Source organism: Ambystoma mexicanum, chromosome 1q (assembly GCF_040938575.1).
Source record: "Ambystoma mexicanum isolate Mex_15411 chromosome 1q, UKY_AmexF1_1, whole genome shotgun sequence".
Lineage (NCBI taxonomy): Eukaryota > Metazoa > Chordata > Amphibia > Caudata > Ambystomatidae > Ambystoma > Ambystoma mexicanum.
Genome location: NC_090922.1, coordinates 880,046,886 through 880,067,548, shown reverse-complemented (window position 1 = coordinate 880,067,548; position 20,663 = coordinate 880,046,886). Strand labels below are relative to the sequence as shown.

At 43.4% G+C, this 20,663-nt stretch overlaps 1 long non-coding RNA gene across 1 annotated transcript in view; it reads right to left on the bottom strand.

Annotated features, from left to right (window-relative positions):
* LOC138538430 (uncharacterized) overlaps nt 1-20,663 on the bottom strand; it is a 315,299-nt gene that overhangs the window by 23,356 nt on the left and 271,280 nt on the right. The window contains exon 2 of the long non-coding RNA XR_011286535.1: nt 9,843-9,891. This is a non-coding gene — a long non-coding RNA (uncharacterized lncRNA). The remainder of the gene's footprint in view (nt 1-9,842; nt 9,892-20,663) is intronic.

The window sequence follows — 20,663 nt, the reverse complement described above, 5'->3', positions numbered from 1 at the left end:
ATTGAATGAGCAAAACCTTTGCGCACGCCAACAGGCCAAACGGCTGAACGGATTTCAACCAAATTTGTGGCAGGAGAGGGGGCTTGGTTCCAAAAGCGTGCTTTTGTGTGTTTCGTGGAAAGCCGACCAGTAGTTTTGTTGCAAAGAACTGAAATGTACGTCTCACAAAATTAGTGATATCTGCCTCTGCTCCGCGGACCCATTTCCCTGTTTGCTCCATGGCCAAAAGTCTCATTGGCTTGCAGTACGCTATGATATCGGCGAACATTGGACACGGCCGGTGGTTGGCTGGCGGGAAGCATGCTGTGCGTCAATATTTTTGGGAAATATCGCTTGGTGTATCGGAGGACAGTGCGGCACCGGAAGGGCCTGGAAAACATACTTTACACCATGTGGTGGTGGGAAGAAGGGATGGAAGGGGTGAGGGAGTGCCAAGTGGTTTATCTGATATGTCTCATTTGGTGGACGAAGACAGTGGTGTGCCTGCAGTAGCCGTGCGTATTGCGCCAATTCGCGGGTATCTCCACAAGCGACTACCTTGTGTGGTGAATGCAGGCTGCCTGCGTTACGGCACGGTAGCTAGTGCAGCAACCTCTTTCCGTGGTCACTGATGGCAGATAAATGGCAGAAGGGGAGTGCATTGCACATGACATGAACATTTTAACATACAGTGTACTATGGTGTGTTGCATGCAGTAAGGCTGTAGGCCCTTCGATGCTTGGATGGAGGCCTTGCACCGACAACGATGTGCCCTGGTTACAAGTAGGTTTCACATTGTTGCCTTGTGTGTGTGGTTTGTCAACATTGCCTACACTGTTGGTCCCATAGGTGTGGGATTGCTAGCACATCCTACAATGTGTAGTCCATGGCTGGACCTAATGGAGTGAACAGTCCTGTAGTGTGTACACTGGGTGCAGTGTTGAAGTACTCTGCGCAAACAGATGGATAGGGTTGAACTGCATATTTTATCGGCTTCGATACTGTCCATTGCGCTGAGTGCTTACTACTGTACTGCACCATGAAGTATTGCTTTTGTGAACTTATTAGAGTGCTGGGAGCAGGGCCACTGTTGTGATTTTGTGATTGGGTTGGCAGTAATACAATGCTATGTGAATAGAAGTGGGTAGGGGTGCGAGACCCTGTGGTATGTTTGTCAATTCTGCTAACTGTTACATGTGTGCATGCATCGTTGTATTATGGTGCGGGGGTTGGGTAGAAGTGTTGCTGCCTATGTTACGTTTGTGGATTGTGGTACCTGGCCATATGTTCGCCTGCATGGCTCTGTTATGTTGTGCTGGGTGTGGCACAAGACCTACACTGTTGGGTGCATGGCGAAAGACCATAGGCCATAGGTCATGCACCCAAGAGCCTAGGCCTTCACCACAGCCACCACAACATAATGCATCCATGCAGTTTTACTTCTGCATCTCTCTGAGGGTGGTGACCTTCAAAGAAAGGTTGTGGAGGACATTTTAGACGTGGTAGAACATCAGAAGTGAGCTGATATGCTCATATTACCATATGGTGTAGGTTATTGCACGTGTTGCACATTAGGGAGCCACATGTGGCCATTTGCCTTTGCTATGGTTTAATAGTGCCCTTCCTATGGTACGTTTGTGGATTGTGGTATGTGGCCACATGTTCGTAATCATGATTCTATTATGTTGCGGTGAGTATCGGCAAGGCCTACACTCTTGGGTGCATGGCCAAAGGCCAAAGGCCGTAGACCATAGGCCCGGCGCCCAAGAGCCTAGGCCTTGACAATAGCCACCACAAAATAATGCAGCCAGGCAGGTTTAACTCTGCATCTCTCCGATGGTAGTGACCTTTAAAGAATGGTTTTGGAGGACATTTTAGGCCTGGTAGAACAACCAAAGTGAAGGGCCATACATATGCTACCATATGGTGCAGGTCATTGCACATGTTGCACATTAGGGAGCCACCTGTGAGCATTTATGTTTGCTATGGCATGCTCCTTATAGGACCCTTGCTGTAGGAAGTGCTTTAAGATATTGCGCCATGAAAGGAAGTCCTCAGCAACACACATTTCAAATTTGGACAATGTACACATCCACCCGCATACCGTTCACCACCCCCAACGATACATCATGCAGCCATGCATGCAAACATGTTGCCAGGGTGAAAGTTGTCAGGCTCAATTGCAGCTGGGGAGTGCATTGCACATGACATAAACATTTAAACATAGAGTGTACTATGATGGGTTGTGTGTGGTGAGGCCCTAGTGCCTTGGATGCATGGCTGCTTTCAAGTAGATTTGCCATTGTTGCCTTCTCAGTGTGGTTTGTGAGCATTGCATACATTGTTGGTGGCATGGGTGTGGTGATTGTTAGCACAGCCTACAGTGTTTTTAGTCCATGGCTGGAGTTTATGACGTGAATATTCCTGCAGTGTGTCCACCGAGTGCTGTGTTGGAATACTGTATGTACAGAGGTGGATAGGGTTGAACTGGATATTTTGTGTGCTTGGGTAGTGTGCATTGTGCAGATTACTGACTACTTTATTGCACTTTGAAGTATTGGGTCTTTGCACTTACTGGAGTGCCGGGAGGAAAATAAATATTGCTAGCTGTACTTAGTGGTGATGGGTGCCGCTCTGGGTGAATCTGGAGGCTGAAAGCATGGATACTTTTGGTGAACATTTACCTGGAGGTGTTTTGGAATCAGCAATGTTACATATGAAGTGCTGTACAGAAATAATAGTGTTTGATGCAGAGGTCTTGGATGTGAGTGCTGCATGCCTGTGTGACTATTTGATAGTACATAACGAGGGAGAGCAGCAAAAAACAATAGTGGAAATGGAAGAAGGACTGTCCCTGCTTTACTGGGATGCGGCTCTCCCTGTAGCTGGGAAAGCGCACGTGCCACATTCTGCCCTTCTCAGCGTGGTAGGCATGGAAATGAAACCGTGGGGATTATCCAATCAGGTGTCGAGGGTGTGTTTCACAGGAAAGGGCGGTACTACTTTTTCCCAATACTCTGTAGTGAGGTTGGCAGAGATGGAGAGACGCAGAGTACTGATCATTGGTGATACCTTTGTGCAAGATCTGCACAGGTATGCCTTGCACAGAGGCATTGCTGTTAATTTTGAGTTGGAAGGAGTGGAGGCTTTCTGGGGTACTGTCTATGAGTGCAGTTTCGGCAGTATGGTTGACCTTTACAGATGTGTGGCCTCTGTCGGTTCTGTTGTTGTTGTCGTGGTGCATTTTGGCGGTCAACATTTGGGATAATTGTTGTGTGGACGTTTCCTCCGTCACCTAAAGAAGTTGATGAAAGCAGTGATGCAGATTTTTCCCACTGCCAAGGTGGTTTTCTCAAGCACACTGCCAAGAGGAGCATGGGACCATGCCAGCGTAATTTGTCCCCAGCCAGAGGTCGGAAGGTGTCTTATAAACAAAAGCATGAGTCAGTTCATGTGCAGTGCTGGGATGTTCTCCACCGACTATGACATCATTAATGAGCGAAATTTACACTGGTTCCATGCAAATGGAATTTCTTTGACTGCCAATGCTGTGTTGTTTTACACGGTGCAAGAAGCGTTGCAGAGAATCCTTTAAAAATGTAAGGAGGAAAAGGAAACAGAAACTGAAATAAAGAGCAAAAACAAACAAGGCTCTGTGCAAGCACGTAAAAATTGTTTTTATTTTTCTTTTTTTTAAAAAGGCTCTTTCAGAGCCACCACTACAGACGAAATCCTCTACCATGGTTGAAATGTATTCCCCCAATCCTAGCGATGTGGATGAATATGGATGCAGATGTCTTGGATAGTTTTACTGAACTTTGTACTGGAGGTACTTTCGATTCCCGCAACACTTGCAGTCTGAATGTGTAATGGTACATATGAAGTGTTGCACAGAACTGACAGTAACAGTAGGACATGGGTGAGCACATTGAACTGCTTAAACTACTTAAAGTTTGTCACAAAATTCTTTGCATATGCTGGACAGGGGTGGTGTTACCAGGAGACAGAGGAATAGATAAGCATGCGCGTACTTGTGCAACGGACAAACGTCCGCTTCTACAACTAGTTATAGGTGGTTCACAAGGTGCAGACATGTGGTTCGTACTGCCGTGGTATGGATGCCTCAATTGTGATAGGCCGGGCAGGTGCAGTGTCAGTAGGACACCTCTCTTTTGCTTAATTGTGGGCATTCCCGCCAGTACTGCGTGCCGCTGAGTCATAAGGGAATTTTAAAAACAAAGGAAAAACCACATATACACCAAGGAACAATTTACATATCAATCTTCATTTGCACACATTCATAAATACTATTAGGAAAGGGAAGGGGTAGCAGAAGAGGATCAATATTGTGGGAAATTGGGGATTTGTACACGTAGGTCGAGAGGCAGGAAAGTGATTGAGGTATCAGCGTAACGTCTTTGATCAAAAGGATTTTGAGGGGATGGTGGGCTATGAAATGGGAAAGGGGTACATGTGCAGGTCGGGCAGTGGTATTTTATTTTTCCCATAATATGTCCTTGTACATAATATTTAAAGGTAGCAAAAATGTTCACCAATTCTTCAATTTTCGCTTCCAGGCTGTCCCGTTTGCTATTCACAGAGTTTCTTTCCTTTCCTGTGTCCTTATGTTGTTGTGGAAGGGGTGCCGCTTCTGCTGCATTGCTTTCCTTTCCAATATGTTCTCTTAATGAACAAAAAATCTGTTAGGTGTACATGAAGCAATAGATATTAAATATTTCACATTTCAGACTGTGGTGCGTACCAGTGGGGTTACTATCGTAAGTGATTTTGTCATGAGGAAATTCTTTTCCAGCCATTCTAAGGTGCTTGCCATTGCTGCGTAGAAAAAGAAACATTATGCCTATCAACCATTGTATACTGCACCACCTGTGCAATTATCAGCCAAACTTTAGTGTGCTTACTATGTTGTAGTGACGTTCTGGTCTTAGTACTTTCCAGTCCTTACTGTAGCTGTTCATTCTTTGATCCTATGTAAAGCAGCAGTGTGGTAAGATTGTGAAAGGTAGACATCGCTTCTCTTATTGGTGCATTATGTTATGGTGTACTCCCGATGCCTTTGTTCTGTTTCATTCATAAGTACACAGTTCCAGATCTACTCTATTTTCCCTTGCAATTCATGTACATGGTGCTGTTTTTAAATGTTCCTTGTGTTTGCTGAATGCTACCACTATGTACGAGAACCTGTGTCTTTCTAACCAGGTTGGATGCCACCCAATGTCCGTGACCAGACGCATACTCCACGACTGCTGTGCAAATTAACATGGGCCAGCAGGTTCAGTATGTTGTGTGGTAGATGTTTACAAACTAAGGGTATCCTGGTAAATGTCTATGAAATTCAGTGAAAAAATGTTGTTAAAAGGACATTTTGGTTAAGTTGCCCTAAGAAAAACCTATCAAATTCTGTGCAAACATTTTTGTAAAGGGACCTTGCAGTTACTCTGTAGTAATACCAACCTATCCATAGTATGGTTGCACGTAAAACCGAAAAAACCCAGAAATTCGCTAGTTATGGTAAGCTAAGCAACCACTGTGCACTGCTAAGACTAACACCCATGACATGAAAGATGACATCACAAATGGCCACTGCCCATGGCCACAGGCTATACCTCAGTTACCAAAGGTATATCACTTTTTGTGTACCTACATTATGACATTTTTCAAAAAATAATACACAGAAATATTTACAAAACCATGCTTTCAGGTCCTTGCTAATGCTCCATGCACGAGTTTGCTGCAAATCCGCCCATGTTTTATTTTTGAAAAGTGTCAAAATGCACATACATAAAATAGTCATATAACTTAACACCCACTTGACAAAATCCATTCACAAACATTCAGGTTTGGGTCTATAATATGTCTGAAAACTTTTCTGCAAATTCATCAAACGGCAACAAAGTTATAAGCCATCTCAAAATGTTGAGACCCCCCTCTAATTTTGACACAATCCCACCAAACAATCCAAAAACATTGATATCTAGGTCTAAAATCTGTTTTCGAATTTGTTTCCAGATTTGTCAAATGGCACCACATTTATAAGCCTTTAAAATATTTTGGGACGCCTCTAATTTTGTTCTCTCTTAACAAAACAAAACCATTCAGAGTCCGGTCTAGAATGGAATTCCAACATTTCATGCCGTTTCATTGAGTTGCGCCAAAGTTATAAGCCAGAGCTATAATCCATCCAAAAACAGTTTTTCACCAATCCTGTAAGAAATAGACAAAGATATCCCCAAACATCTCAGATATTCGTGAACATCACAGGACTTCCCTAGACATCCAGACTGTTTGCGGACATCAGAGTTGAAAAGCCACCCATTTTCTGGACTTTTTAAGGCCATATCCCATCGGGACGTCATTTAGGGGTTGTCATGGGTTGAAAATCCCTGAAAACATTTTTTTTAAAAGTCTTTTCTTTTTAATGCAAGCTCCTGGCTGTGGCCAGCGCTATGTGGGTCTTTGCTTCTGGAGTGGCTGGCTTTCTTGTCAGGCCTCTTAAAATAAAATGAACATAGGTTTCAGCAGTGATCCTAAATAAGAAAGAATAGGAATACCAAATAATGTGTCTTTCTGGAATTCTATACAATAATTGCTAGACTCATTAAAGTTTTATTTCAGGCACACTTCAGCGGGTAAGTCACTGAATGTTTCTGTTCTTAAGCACCTCAACTCAGCCTTTCCTCCTTCTGAGGTCGATAAGTGAGTGGCAACACTTGGTGGGTGATATTGTATGTCTATGTTTTCTATATAAAGCGCTTAAGCGTAAGGGCTATATAATAACACATCATTATCATTTGGCCATTGATATCTGCTTGCAATCACATTCATTTGGTAATATGGTCTATACACACTGATCTTAATGGTACATATGGCTATCCATGCTTGTATGAAATGTATATCACATTATAGTGATATTGCAACCATATTTTTCATAGTGTACTTAGGAACAATGCTATGTGATGCCACTTTCGGTATTTGCCAAGGGGTGAAAGGTCACATTCCATTGCTTTCTGAGATTTGACTTCGGGGTGGGGTCAAATGACATCACTTCCTGTGATGTCATCAGAGGTCAAGGGTCGTGTGAGGTCACATCCGCTACCCCTGGCATTTTGGTGAAATGACGTCCCTGATCTCATCCCATCCTCACCACCCCTGCTGACACTGGCTGCTGTCCGCAAATCAAACATGGGGGGGGTGTCAAAAAATCTGACACAACTCACGTTTTTTATGGGCCAATCAGCAGGCGCGTCCGAACAGGGAAGTGAGTCAGTTTACCGAACCCAGATATCACATATTTTTGTTTACCTACTTTTTACCCATTTTTTTAAAAACTACTGGACGGATTCACACCAAATTTACAAAAGCATGCTTTTGGGACCAATCTGCCGCTCCTGCCACAAATTTGGTGAAAATAATTTCAGTGGTTTGGGCTGTAGGTATGAGCTAATTTATTTTCCCATTGCGTCTATGGGAAAAACCACACATTTTGGGACCCCCTATAACTTTCCCCCCTTGCACGAGACCTCTGCAGACTTTGCAGGAGCAATCTGACGGAGGCATATACTTACTTGCAATATTTCATGGTGGTACAAAGTTATAAGCCACCCAAAAAGTGCTCTTCCTATGGGCTGAGCAACTTAACCATAACTACAGGGCTGCTACCGCAGGCCCTATAATATCAGAACTTTCACAGAAAGTACCTTGATTCACACTCCAAACTCAGTAAAACTTCCAATAAATTGCATTGGAGTGTGTAATAGATCAAGGAATCTCCTTTGTTTTCAAATCATCATCCCAGGAACATAGGGATAAGCAGCATGAATCATTTCACAAAAAACGTGTTGCTTGTTCACATAAAATATACAAAGTGAGACGTGCAGCTTTTGAAAAAAAACAGGTTCACACACAGTTTCATAGTCCTATCTTAGTGTTTTAAAATGGTCATGAGCTAATGTGGTAGCTGGTTTGTGCTTTCTATCAGCCATCTTGGAACGGATACAAATGAAATATTAAATAACATGTATGCAAATAACAACTCTAATTTCTTTCTCAAAACAGCCCTTTCCAGCTAGAGAGAATATATATAATATATCATGCACGCTGACCCATTATAGTCTAGATCTTATATCGAACACTAAAATCAATAAAATGCTAAATGCATGATCCACATTATTTATTGCACATGATAAATTAACTTTGCCTATACATACAGTAAATCCACATTCTGGAATTTTGAATATAAAGTGCATAGTACAATGTGTAATCATCAAAGGGGGGCAACACCCATAATACAGTACATGAACAAATAGAAAGCCTAGTGCAATGTACAATAAAGTGCTTAGTGCAATATGCTTTTTTAATCAATTTGGTATAGATATAGATGTGATGGCTCCACATTTTTTTTAAATTTAAAATATGACATGTCCGAGCCATAGTGTAATCATATAATACAGGCTGAGATCACTAAGTAATACACAATCAGTGCATAGTGCATGCATAATGGTATAGACATACTTGCTCTACATTCCAAATCATCAGATCTACGTGCAAAGTACATTGTGCAATCATAGAATACAAACTGGCCCCATAGTACAGTAAGTAAGAGTTAAACTGTCTAATGCAATGTACAAACCCTACACATGGTAAAATTAGTATGAATATAAATATCATATCTTCACTTGCTGCAATAAAAGATAAATATATCAAGGAAACAACTTTAGTTGCCATGATGTTAAGGTGAGAATTTAACAAAACAAAACCCCTGATATTCAGCTGCAGCCACCTTAGCTTCACACATCCAGTTGCGCAGCCTATGTCCACACTGATGACACCACAGTTTACAGTGGCCCCTTATTGTGTTCTCATACACAGTGGGAATGGGCAAACATTGTTACCACTGCCCATGGCTGGTTAGTGTTGTACTGCAATCAGCGAGTCAATCAGTGATGTCATCAGTGATGTCATAGATATTGTAATTTCTGATGGCATCAGTGATGTCATCATTGATGACATCAGGAATGGGGACTGCGATGTCATCATTGTTTTAATAGTGTGGTTACATCGCTAATACCATCATATATGACTACATTGATCACATCACTAACAGCATCACTGATGACATCACTAATATCATTTATGACAACAATGATTATTTAACTGGTGGCATCAGGCATAAGATCACTCTAGGTACTTGCACATATTTAGACCACTGTTACATTTCTGCATGTGTGATTTTAGCATGTTTTTAATACTTCATAATAATGAATACATTGTCCAAAATTAGTAGTTTGGTAAAATTATAAGTGTGAAGGAGTGAGAGATAGCGGAGAACCACTGCCCCCAAGCGTCATATCCCACCACCCAGGGTGACATTAAAGTGAGTAGCAGAATTAAGTGGCAATGGAGAACAAAGTGTGTCCCACAGCAGGGACAGAAGCAGGGCACAGCGGCGTCATGGAGAGAAGCATAGAGTCCAGCAGAGCGACAGCACCGCCTGTCCAAGGTCAGGTTTTGAGTTTGAAGGACTATCCATGTGATGTCAGAAGTGATGTTGTCAAGGATACCATCTGTAAACTCATCACTGTGGTCATAGGCTGCACAGCAGAGGGTACAACGTTAAGGTGGCTTTAACTGAATTTCAGGGATTTCATTGCGCAAAAGTCCCTGCAACTAAAGTTTTTTCCTTGGATTTCAAGGGTTTTGTTACAATGTTTTGCTCACATTAATATCCCTTACAAATGCATAATAAATGCAAAATAAACAATGTTTTTTTTCCTTGAATTGCAAGTTCTTTTTATAGAATACTATGCACATTTTGTTTGGATGTGTAATTCAAACTTACTTACCTAATTTTGTAATGGCTGTCTCATTATGTCTGCTCGGTCATCATAACATCTGTGAAAGACAATGTATAATATATGTCATAATAGAAATATAAAGAAGATTACTATAATTTGTTTCATAATAGTACTGTATGAACACTGAACATATTCTGAGTACTCAACCATTTAAGGTTATGATTATGAATCATTCAGTAGAGGGATAAAACTTCTCATTGGAGAGAAAAAACATCTCTACTCTCTAAACTAAATTGTAACAGTAATAATCTAAAAAACTATCACAAATAACTTAATAGTATAATATTTTCTAAAAAACATTAGTACTATCTACAGTAAGAATTGCAAAAACATGTATGTTCTATGCCTGATTGTAGCTTTTACCCCCTAGCAGGAATCTGATATGGCTGCTAATAGCCAGCCATACCACGCCAAGGTAGTCCTGAGTGCAGCAACGGCCTTGCTGAGGTCCATTAATGTCCCTTTCAGCTCCCTGCCAAGAGGGTGAAATACATTCAGACATCAGGGTTTATCAGGGATGTGAATAAGCTTTACCCCCACAAGGGATATGTGTGCTGTTTGTGCAACGAGTCTCCCAATAAGGGGCATGGGGTTGGGTGGAATGGCTGCCGCCATATGAAAAGTGACTCATTTCCTTTTCCATGTCTATGGCAGCGGCTGGGAGACTGGAGGAGCATTGGGGCCAAAGCATAGATCTTCAGACCCACAGGTAAGGTAAAATGATCAGGGGATTTTGGGGGGAGGTTGGGGTAGGGAGACGACAGGCAGATCCTCTCTGTTCCCTCCCCGGATTAATTAAATTAAAAAAATAAATGACACCACCCGGGGAAGGGCATCAGGTGGCTTGGATAGCAGGTGGGTAATCTGCAAATCTCCTTCAAAAAGTACAGCTCCTACACTAAGCATTCATGTAACTATGGACCTGGTTTTGCATCAGAAAATTCTAAATACAGAACAAGAGTATCATACAAATAAATACATATATACACAAAGCCCATGTTTCATTTTTGTACACATTTTCTTCCATTTTAAAACTTTTACAGTGCAGTTTATTCAACCTTAACCAGGAAACCGAGACATATAACCTAAATATGTCATGAGTTTGACAAAAAAATATACAGACATGTCAAAATTATAAAAACATTTTAGTTTAAATCTTTTTAATGTCTATCCGTATCATTATTTCAAATAATAGATAGACAAGAAAAACGTTTATGTATGTAAACATATGAGTACTTCTTGCAAGCTACACTAAGTTTTAAAATGTATATTGTTGTTTAATACTTCTAACTTGAAAATATTATCTTAGTATGTGTTCATATTATCTTAGAAAACAACCAATCAGCAAAGTGTCTCTAAAAATGTGGAAAAAACTGGAACACATAGTTATTACTGCATCTCAAATGCCATGTAGCACCATCTAGCGCTTTGCTAGTGATAAAAAAAAAACATAGGACTGTACCTTGCATCAGGCAGAGGTTGCTGAATAACCAACCACTCAGGTCACCAACAACATCAAACCTGCAACAAACCTCTTCCAAACTGCTTTATCCGTTACACAAAAACAACTTGGAGGCGCCTTCACCAAAGCATCACTGTGCTTACTTGCCACAAGTTATACTCCTAATGCGAAGTATGCAACGAAATGCCACCTCACCTGGAGTGCCGCTCAAAAGTGCCCCACCTGTCTTGTCCAGGCTTCCAATACTAAACAGCTACAACAAGCACATTGCAGGCTGTGTCAGGGACCATGTTTTATCTTCAGGGTGTAGTAATACTACGGCACTCAGCTGATCTTCGAGCCACTTAGCCTCACGCAGCAGGGTTCTTTTTGTCTAAGTCTGCAGGGAACTGCTCTCCAGACATCAACCTGCACAACAAATGGAGCCACTCCCTTGTCATGCAGAGTGTGTAATGTTGTCCCTCATCATTGACCACCTTCGCCATTAACAACGCCACTCCCACCAATGTCATCATTATTGTTAGGAGCTCAACATGAATGGAGCTCCAATGCCGCTTTCAGCTGAGCACATACCCAAGATCCTACAGCTCTGTGTCCCTAGACGCTGCACCCTCTCAGCTCACCTGCTTCAAGGGATATTGCACTGCCACGTACTGCACAGCGTTACAGTGATGCCCAGCATTTCATCCGTAAATTGCTCCTTTTGCCCCTCTCACAATTGCTGAAGGGCACATCCAATTACTGGAAGTTTATTCTCCCTCAGGCCATTTATTCTCTCCCAGGTCCACCAGGACTCCTTTTAAAGAGTGTCTCTCCCAGGCACTTTAATGCCGACCATGTATTCTGGCCGAGGTCCCTCTGGACCTAATTTAAAATGTTCTCTCCCAGGCTGAGTTTACTGGCTGACCCAACTGCCTCTGTGGTGCCCAGCACATACACGACTTCTCTCTCTCCCAGGCTGAGACAGCTGCCAGGTTGGTCTCTCTCAGGCCTTTTTCAGTCGCCTCATGTGTCCTGTCAGTGTAGGACAGCCTAGAGTGCTCGCAGGGACCCTCTGACTGCCCCCTTCAGCTGTGCTTGAGACCCCAGATGCCCCTCACTGACCCTGGCCCAACTGCTTTCCATGGGCAAGGGGTTAGCTCACCTTAGGGACGGGGGTGGGTGGATGTCTCCTCTTCCTCTTATTTTCCAGCACTGTACCTTCGCTCTGTGCTGTCTGCTGCTTCATCTCACATTCACACTCCCTTCTTTTCTTCATTTAAACCTTGTACATGGGTTCTTCAAGCTCCTCATCGCCATTGATGAGTCCTGCTTTGGCACAGATGAGACAGGAACTGCTCTGCAGGTAAGCCCTTTACCTAGGTTCAGGAAACAGGTACAGGATGACAGGGCATGAGGAATGGTAAGTAAGATAAAGGGGAGAACATCCACCAGCCCCCTTCCTCTGTGCCAGGCTCTCTTCAACTGACACAACAGGAACCTAGGAAAAGGGAACATTCCAGGCACTCACCAACATTCCATGCATACTGCATTCATTCAGGAAGACCAAGATGCAACAGCTTTCCCTGTAATACTTAGTATCCTGCCTACCATCTCCTGTACCTGTTGTTCCTGATGTAACCTGTATGCATGCAACCCAATAAAGTAACTTACAGACTTACTACAAAGATGACTTTTGAACTTCCTTTGTTACAGTGCACCCACACATGTGAGGCACAGTTTTTATTGGGACACCTTTGGGAATGTGGGGAGGTAGGACATGTGTTGTTGGTAGTGTGTTTCGGTGGTTTCCTGGTGGCAAATGTCTGAAAATTGTGTTTTTCCCTACATTTTGGACATTGTCAGGCCTTGTGGATAATACATTATAGGGCGATTTATGTAAGTCAGACCTCTTTGGATTCACACGGGTGTCTTATTTCCAGAAATGCATTGGGTTCCTCATTTTCCTTGGTGGCTGCGACACCACAAGCAGAAATCTGTGGGTTGTCCACAAAGCCAAATCTACTCTTGCCCAGGGCATTTCATGTACCAACGGTTTAGCTTTCTCCCTTTGCAACCAGGTAGGTGCAACCACGCATGTGAGGTACCGTTTTCATTGGGACACCGGTGGGAATGTGGGAAGGTAAAACTTTTGTCATTTTCTCTTGGTTTTGATAATGTTGTCATACATTTGCTAATTCACTTTGTTACACAACCCTTTAATTTCCCAAATGCAACCTGCATATAGTTGCTGCTTTAGGCACTGTACGCTATTGTACCCTGTACAAGTCACCTATCCTTCAAAAGGTCTGCCTGTGCTCTTTCAAAACATGTATGCTTGCCATTCCTCACCACATTGTTGTTCCTTATTTTCACATGCTAAGAACCTCTGTTTAGGTCATCAGCATAAAAATCCTGTGTCCCATGGCTCCGTTTTTTTGGCTTGTGGAATTGCTTGTTTTGTGAAACATTACTAAAAATGTGTGATTTCCTAACTAGAATAGCGGGGCAATGTAGAGGTGCATTGATCTTTTCAATATTCACAGAAGCCATTATCTTACAGGTCCAAAAATGTCCAGCACATACCTTTTTTTCTGTAATTTTCAGATATTTCCACAAACTATGGGCATTTTGCCTACATAGTTGTTGCGCGACCTGCGCAAATGACAACCTGTTAAACTTGGAATGTTGTCTACTTTTCAGAAATGTATTGCGTTCTGTCTTCCCATTCAGCTTTCCTACCCTCCTCTTCCATTCCGTCTACACATGTACTATTGAAGAAAAAAGGGAAAAATCGCCTACCTCTAACAAAACTGATTTTAACCTTATAATAATATGTTTTCTTGTTTCCACTCAACCTGTTCTTGAAAGTCTGGAAAACGGAAAATTCAGAACAGCAAACCATTTGTTCCTTCCTCTTACAAGAAAAAAACCACAGGCTTCTCCGCACATCATTTATTGGCATTTTTGAAAAAACACAAAATGTGCTCTCTTTTTTGTTATTTTCTCTCACCCCCATAAGTAAATTTCTTGGTTGCGTTATGATGAGGTACATGTGGAAGAAAAGGGGCCAATTTGGCTGAGATATCATATGTAGCAAAAACATTAGAATGGATTTAATGGCAACCAAAATCACCAAAAAGGGTTTGGTACTTGGAGGGAAAACCCTCAGCAGTTAAGAGGTTAAAAAGCATCAAGCTGTGAGAAATCCAATGCGGATCTTCTACATGATCAAACTTTACAAGAATATGTTCAATATTTGTACTTTGAGAAAAAGTGAGCAATGCAACTACCATTGCCATTTCTCCATTGACTAGACCAATTTCTACTTTCAAGCTCCTCTTTAGCATTATGCATGCATTGATACACAGTTTTAAAACCGAGTCTGGACGTGTTGTTTTAGAAATGGAACTTTCTGGAGGCGCTGTTGGGCACGCAGCTGAATGGAAGCTCGTGTGTGAGTGTCATGATAGCAAAGGAGCATAGTTCCCATTCAGAAATAACAGGGAAGCAAGAAACTTTATATCAGTCAGTGGGTCAACAGTGGCTTCAAGCATGACACAAATGGCATTTGTCTCATTCATAGCATTGCACCCATAGGCTCACATAACGCTTACATTTGCTTTATCCTACACTCAACATGGCTAACGCCAAGTCCATGGTTAACTCACAGCACATACTACACCTGTGGCAGAAGGAGCTATTTAAGCCCCGCCTCTGCTGGAGCGCTCGCTTCGTGTCTTCTTCACTGACAGCGGGTAATGCTACCAGCAATCTCCTAACAGGACCTGTCAAAGGAAAAACAAGTTAAGAGATATTAGTTTCCACAGAAAATCAACAGAATTCCATTGTTGTGGTAAAGACTTACCGAACTGAAGTATTTCCGAAGCATTTCCTCAGTCAGCAGTTTATTTCGTAGTCTCTGCATCTTCTGTCAGAGGTTCCGTCGCAGCAGCATATTCCTCACAGCAGTCCTCTTTCGCAATCGCAGTGCCTTCATTCAAATGTTTTCCTCAGCAGTCTCTGCATCGCCCGAAGGTATTTAATCTATGGCTTTCCGAAAACCTACAAAACAAAGGGTATTTTTTATTAATGAATGAACTAGTGAAATAAGAAAGAAGAACTATGTAGCTTATGTTGTAGTCCCAGCAAGTTTTTCTTCACTTAGTTATTACCGTGCTCATCCTGAAGGCTGCTATGACTCCGTTAAGACAAACTTACGTTATTTAAACGTTTCCTCATACCGAGTATAGTCACAGCCATACCGTAGCATCTACCCTTTTCTGAGAACCAAGAACCTGCAAAATAAATGGACATTTTTTAGAAAGAGAGATCTCTCCATTGTAGGGACAGTTCAGAATCTGACAACTATATATTCTCACCAAAAACTCACACAGGATAACTCTAAGAAGAGGCAAGGACATTATTCTGACAATAATCTTTTAAACACTGCAGCCTCTCAAGTTAACAGTTTTCAAACCAACGCGCCCCTGTAGAATGCAGGATGGAGAGCTCCACAAAACAAAAGCACCGGTGAGAAGGGAGGGATTTATCAAAGGCACACTCCATTACAGTTTTTTCACGCAAATAGAAATTACAGTAGTTCTATTGTTATAATTGTTGTTTTCACAGAGTCCAGGTAACAGATCCTCTAGATGAAAAGGCATTACGCTCCTGCAGAGTCCCAGGTAAGCATTACAGTGAGCTCCGATGGCGACCCGGGTCCGGGCCAAAAAACCTTCTGAAAACAGTCCGGTTTTCCATCACACCGAACAGTTAGTTGCATGAAGTAACTGGGGATCCCAGCCCAAAAACCGTGCAAATCGGCCTGGTAGAACCCAAGATACAGCTGTTTGATGAATTGGGCTGGCAGCGGCCTCTGAGACGAGGGACACCGAGCTCTTGGGGTGCACCTGGCAGGGAGGAACATAGATATACATGGCAATCGAAGATCTGGTGTCTGAATATTGAATAATCAGCCCGGACGGATGATCCAATCCACTCTGGGTGCAGTGGCTCACTAAGTAGCTGTGGGAGGACGGCGGAGGTGGAAACACCAGTCTCAGATGACATGAGCAAGGGGCCGGCATCGGAGATACACCTGAATAGACTCCATGGACTTTTCGATGCCAGGCTTTGGGTGAAATGTGGCAGCAGACAGAGGCGGCCCATGATGGTATAACGGTGCATCTCACCGCAGCTGGAGAGTTATTAGATTTTTTTTCTGGCCTCCCTGCCTGACCCGCTGTGCACACTGTAACAGAGACATTCTGAAGGCACTGTAAGGGGAAGCAGGGGGACAGAACGCTCCACGTCCATGAATGTTGGAAGGCTTGCAGTGAAACAGCCACTTCTTCTGAAGCTCAAAGAGCGGCAAACTCCCACAGTCTGGTCCTGGCCCGTGGACGCTCCCCTAACGTTTTGGATGATTGTGCCACCAGTAAGACCCATACTTTCACAGGGAGCCCGACATGTGTAGGAGCTGCCGAACGCAGCAGTATGCAATCAGGCCACAGGAATAAGGTTCCTAAGCAGGAGGAGAATAGACCACAGTGCGGACTGAACCGCAGAAAGCCCCTTGAAGACCGGGCAGCACGCCATTGACTTCCACAAGCGCATGCTCTAACATCTCAACTCTGGTGGATCACACCCAGTGTATACACAGCACTACTCCCCTCCACAGAGGCTGCTAGCAGGATTATCTCCCACACTGTAGGATATCCAGCAACAGCATAAGTTATCCAGGGCCAACTACTGGAGTAAGCGGACACCTGGGCACAGACAGACATCATTAGGCCCATGCTGGCACAGCAACTGCACCACAGCACGTTTAGTTACACTTTGAAGACAAGTCACCTGAGGAGACACTGGAACGGAGGGCATTCCCAACTCAGCAGTCTGGAAAGGGGGTCAAGGGGTTGACCCACGGTCCATAACAGGAGGCCCTCCACGCACCAAGACTGAGGGTGCAGGGGGACCACCCAGAGAAATGAAGCAAATGACACATGCTAAATCCACGCTCGACATACCAGGCTTGAAGCCATACCACCATAGATGGATCACACCCTGGGAAGGTACAAGCAGGGCGAGTTTGTACTGCTACACGTCAGACCTTGCGCATCAGATACACGTGAAATTCAACCCACAGATTGAGAACTTGGGCAGAGGCAATAAATAATCTGACAACAAGAGGAGGGGGCAGGCATGAATGCACTCAAGGTTGCACATAGCAACAGGCATGCATGCAGGGTATCGCTGGGAGTTGTTTAGGTGCTAAACAGGACAAAGGGGTGAAGGACACAGACACCACCTCACCGAACATACCCGGCTTACCCTCTAATCATGACTGGTGTGGCCACCAACCAGCTGAATCTAGGGTATATACCCAGAACTGGCCTGTGTCACAGAACCACCAAAGCTGTATACAGTGCAAGTGTCTGACCCCACTATATAATGCATAAGGGGGTTGCCTCTAAGAGAATTGGGGCGATGGACAGATTTACCAAACCAGCCACCAAGTCAAACGACATGAGCAACAAAGGAATTACCAACCCAGAGGCAACAACATCAGCAGCCCCTCCGGCCCCCATGGATCTACAAGGTGTATTTGCCCCAATGCAGGAGGGATTTGCAGCTATAAACGACAAAGTGGATGGCATGAACATCAATGTCACAACAATAAAAGATCAGTTGGAAAAGGCCACACATAGAATCACAGAGGCCGAAACACGGATTGGCACAGCTGAAGACGCAATAGAATCGTTGCAAACTACAGTGACAAACATGGCTAAAGATCTAGGCAGCGTCAAATTGAAATGTGAGGATTTGGAGGTGAGATCACACCGGAACAATATACGCATCATAGGTGTACCTGAAGATGCCTTGAAGGGACATATGGAGCTAACTGATGAGGAGCCACTTAAAGACCTGCTGGGAGATCCCAGCTGGTCTTCAATGTTCATTTTCGAACGGGCGCACAGTTCTCTAGCAGCGAGGCCCAAGTAATGCGCCTTTCCCTGCCCAATCACAGCACGGATTATGAACTTTAGGGACCGAGACATGGTTCTGAGAGGAGCAAGAGGGAAGCAGGTTCTGAAGATGGGGGTCCAGTGTAATCCGTATCTTCCCAGAATACACCTTTGCAGTTCAGCAAGAAAGACGTATGTTTATCTGAGCAAAGAAACTGCTGAGGGAGTACAAGATGATATATGCAATGCTATACCCAGCCAGACAATGAATGCAATATAAGAATAAAACATTCTTCTTAGGAATTTTCTGAGGAAGCTGCCACTTTTGTTGAAGCTAACATCCCGCTACCCGATAAACAGCCACTGAAAGAAGAAGTAAATTGAATGTAAGGTAACAATACCACCAGGGAAGACATTGAACTTACTGTGCAAGCTGACAATTACCAAAGTAACATGGCAATTGATGTGATAGATAGATGTACGACTTGAGGCTACATCACTTAGACCATGGGGATAAATCCTAGCCACATGAACAGCAACTTTCATCATAATAGTTCAAATTAGTCTAAAGAACGCATTGGGCAAGAAGGTGTGTGGGATTATGTAGATAAAGAGCAGTTATCACATGACCGTGGCACCCGTTGTTGTATTCTATTTGTGAATGAACTGTTCCAAGTACAATGGGGACTACATTTTGGTCTGTAGATCTGTATGGTGCTTGGAGAACAGTGCTGCAGATAGACTGGAGGCGGTGAAAGTACATCTGCACTGTGGACTAAACCATTCATAATGAGTGTTGGCAAACATAGCGGTTTGTAAGCCCTCGGACAGACAAGGCTTAGACATAATGCACCGGACCTTGGCCGTCACAGCAGCAGTCGCCCCCAATGCAAGTGCGCAGTTTATTTGGAAAAAGGATGGGGGGTCATTGGGCAATGTATAGTCGAAGTTTGGAGTACTGTGTGGGTGGGGATAGGGGTTGACAGGGGAAGTTGGGTTGGAAAAGTTGGAAAAATGCACAGACTAATTGCAACATATCACTACCATGCTAGAAGACTGCAAGGAACTGTGACAGTGAAACAGGAATGCATCAGAGATAATGGTTGATAAAGGAATGAAGGGAATAAAAATGCTCAGCTTCAATGTAAGAGGCCTGGGTACACCTGTGAAAATGAGGAAAGTTATGGCATAGGTCAGACAAGGAGCCCAGATACTATTCCTGCAAGAAACACATTTCCTAGACTAACATGCCCTCAATTATGCTCCCCGGTAGGGAGAACACCATTTCTACACCTTCTACTCTACAAGAGCTAGGGGGACCATGATACTGATTCACAGATCACTCCGGTTTACCCATTATGCAACAGAGAGTGACCGCTGTGGTAGATATGTAGTGGTGCACAAGATATTTAGCAGCATGGAAACACTTATGATCAACATGTACGTCCCTAATATTGATGACCCAGAGTATTATACAGAGGTCTTTCGTAAATGTGCCAAACATCCAACTGCCCAGGTCATATGTGGCGGTGACATTAACACCATATTAGACACAGTCTGAGACAGAACATCAACCACTCCTAGATCACTGACAAATGCAGCATGTACAATGCATACACATTGCACAGATCTGGCATTAAGGGATGTCTGGTGTACATTGCACATAACTCATAAGGCATTTACCTTTTATTCATTGGTCCATGACATGCACGCCAGAATAGACTTGTGGCTAGTTTCTCAAGCAGTGATGGACTGTGTGTCAGAGGCCAATATACGGCCTAGGGCACTGTCAGATCATTCCCCTGTATTTATTTTATTGGATATCCCAGAAAAGTTGCCACAGAAAGCACCATGGAGATGCAAAGCTGGGGCACTGCTAGACCCTGTTTTCAGAACTTGTATGGCCCAGCATGTCGCTAAGTTCTTTGAGAACAACGAAGGATCACTGACTCAACAAGCTGTGTTATGGCAAGCGTTCAAAGTCTACATACAGGGTTTTGCTACGTGAACAGAACTAGGGGTACTCCGGGACATAAGAAGGGAACTCAAAAGGAGGAAAGAGACAGTGGTCGGACTACAAGCAGAGTATGCTATTAGCACAGTGCTGTAGATTGTCGTGGATATTAAATCACAACTAGATGAATATCAGTTGGCAGCGGACAGGAATTTGCTCTATTTTGAAAGGCCAGCAGCTGCACGCACACAGGGAGAGCAAGATAGACCGGGCAGGCTCTTGGAATACATGGTGCATAACAAGTGGGGCAACACGAACATCCCGTGCATCACTAAGATGGATTAGGTGGTGGTTACTAAACCTGAGGAAATCCGTGAGGTATTCTATGATTTTTATGTCGACTTATATTCTCCCTAGAGTGTAGCCACAGATTGTGGCATTGATGC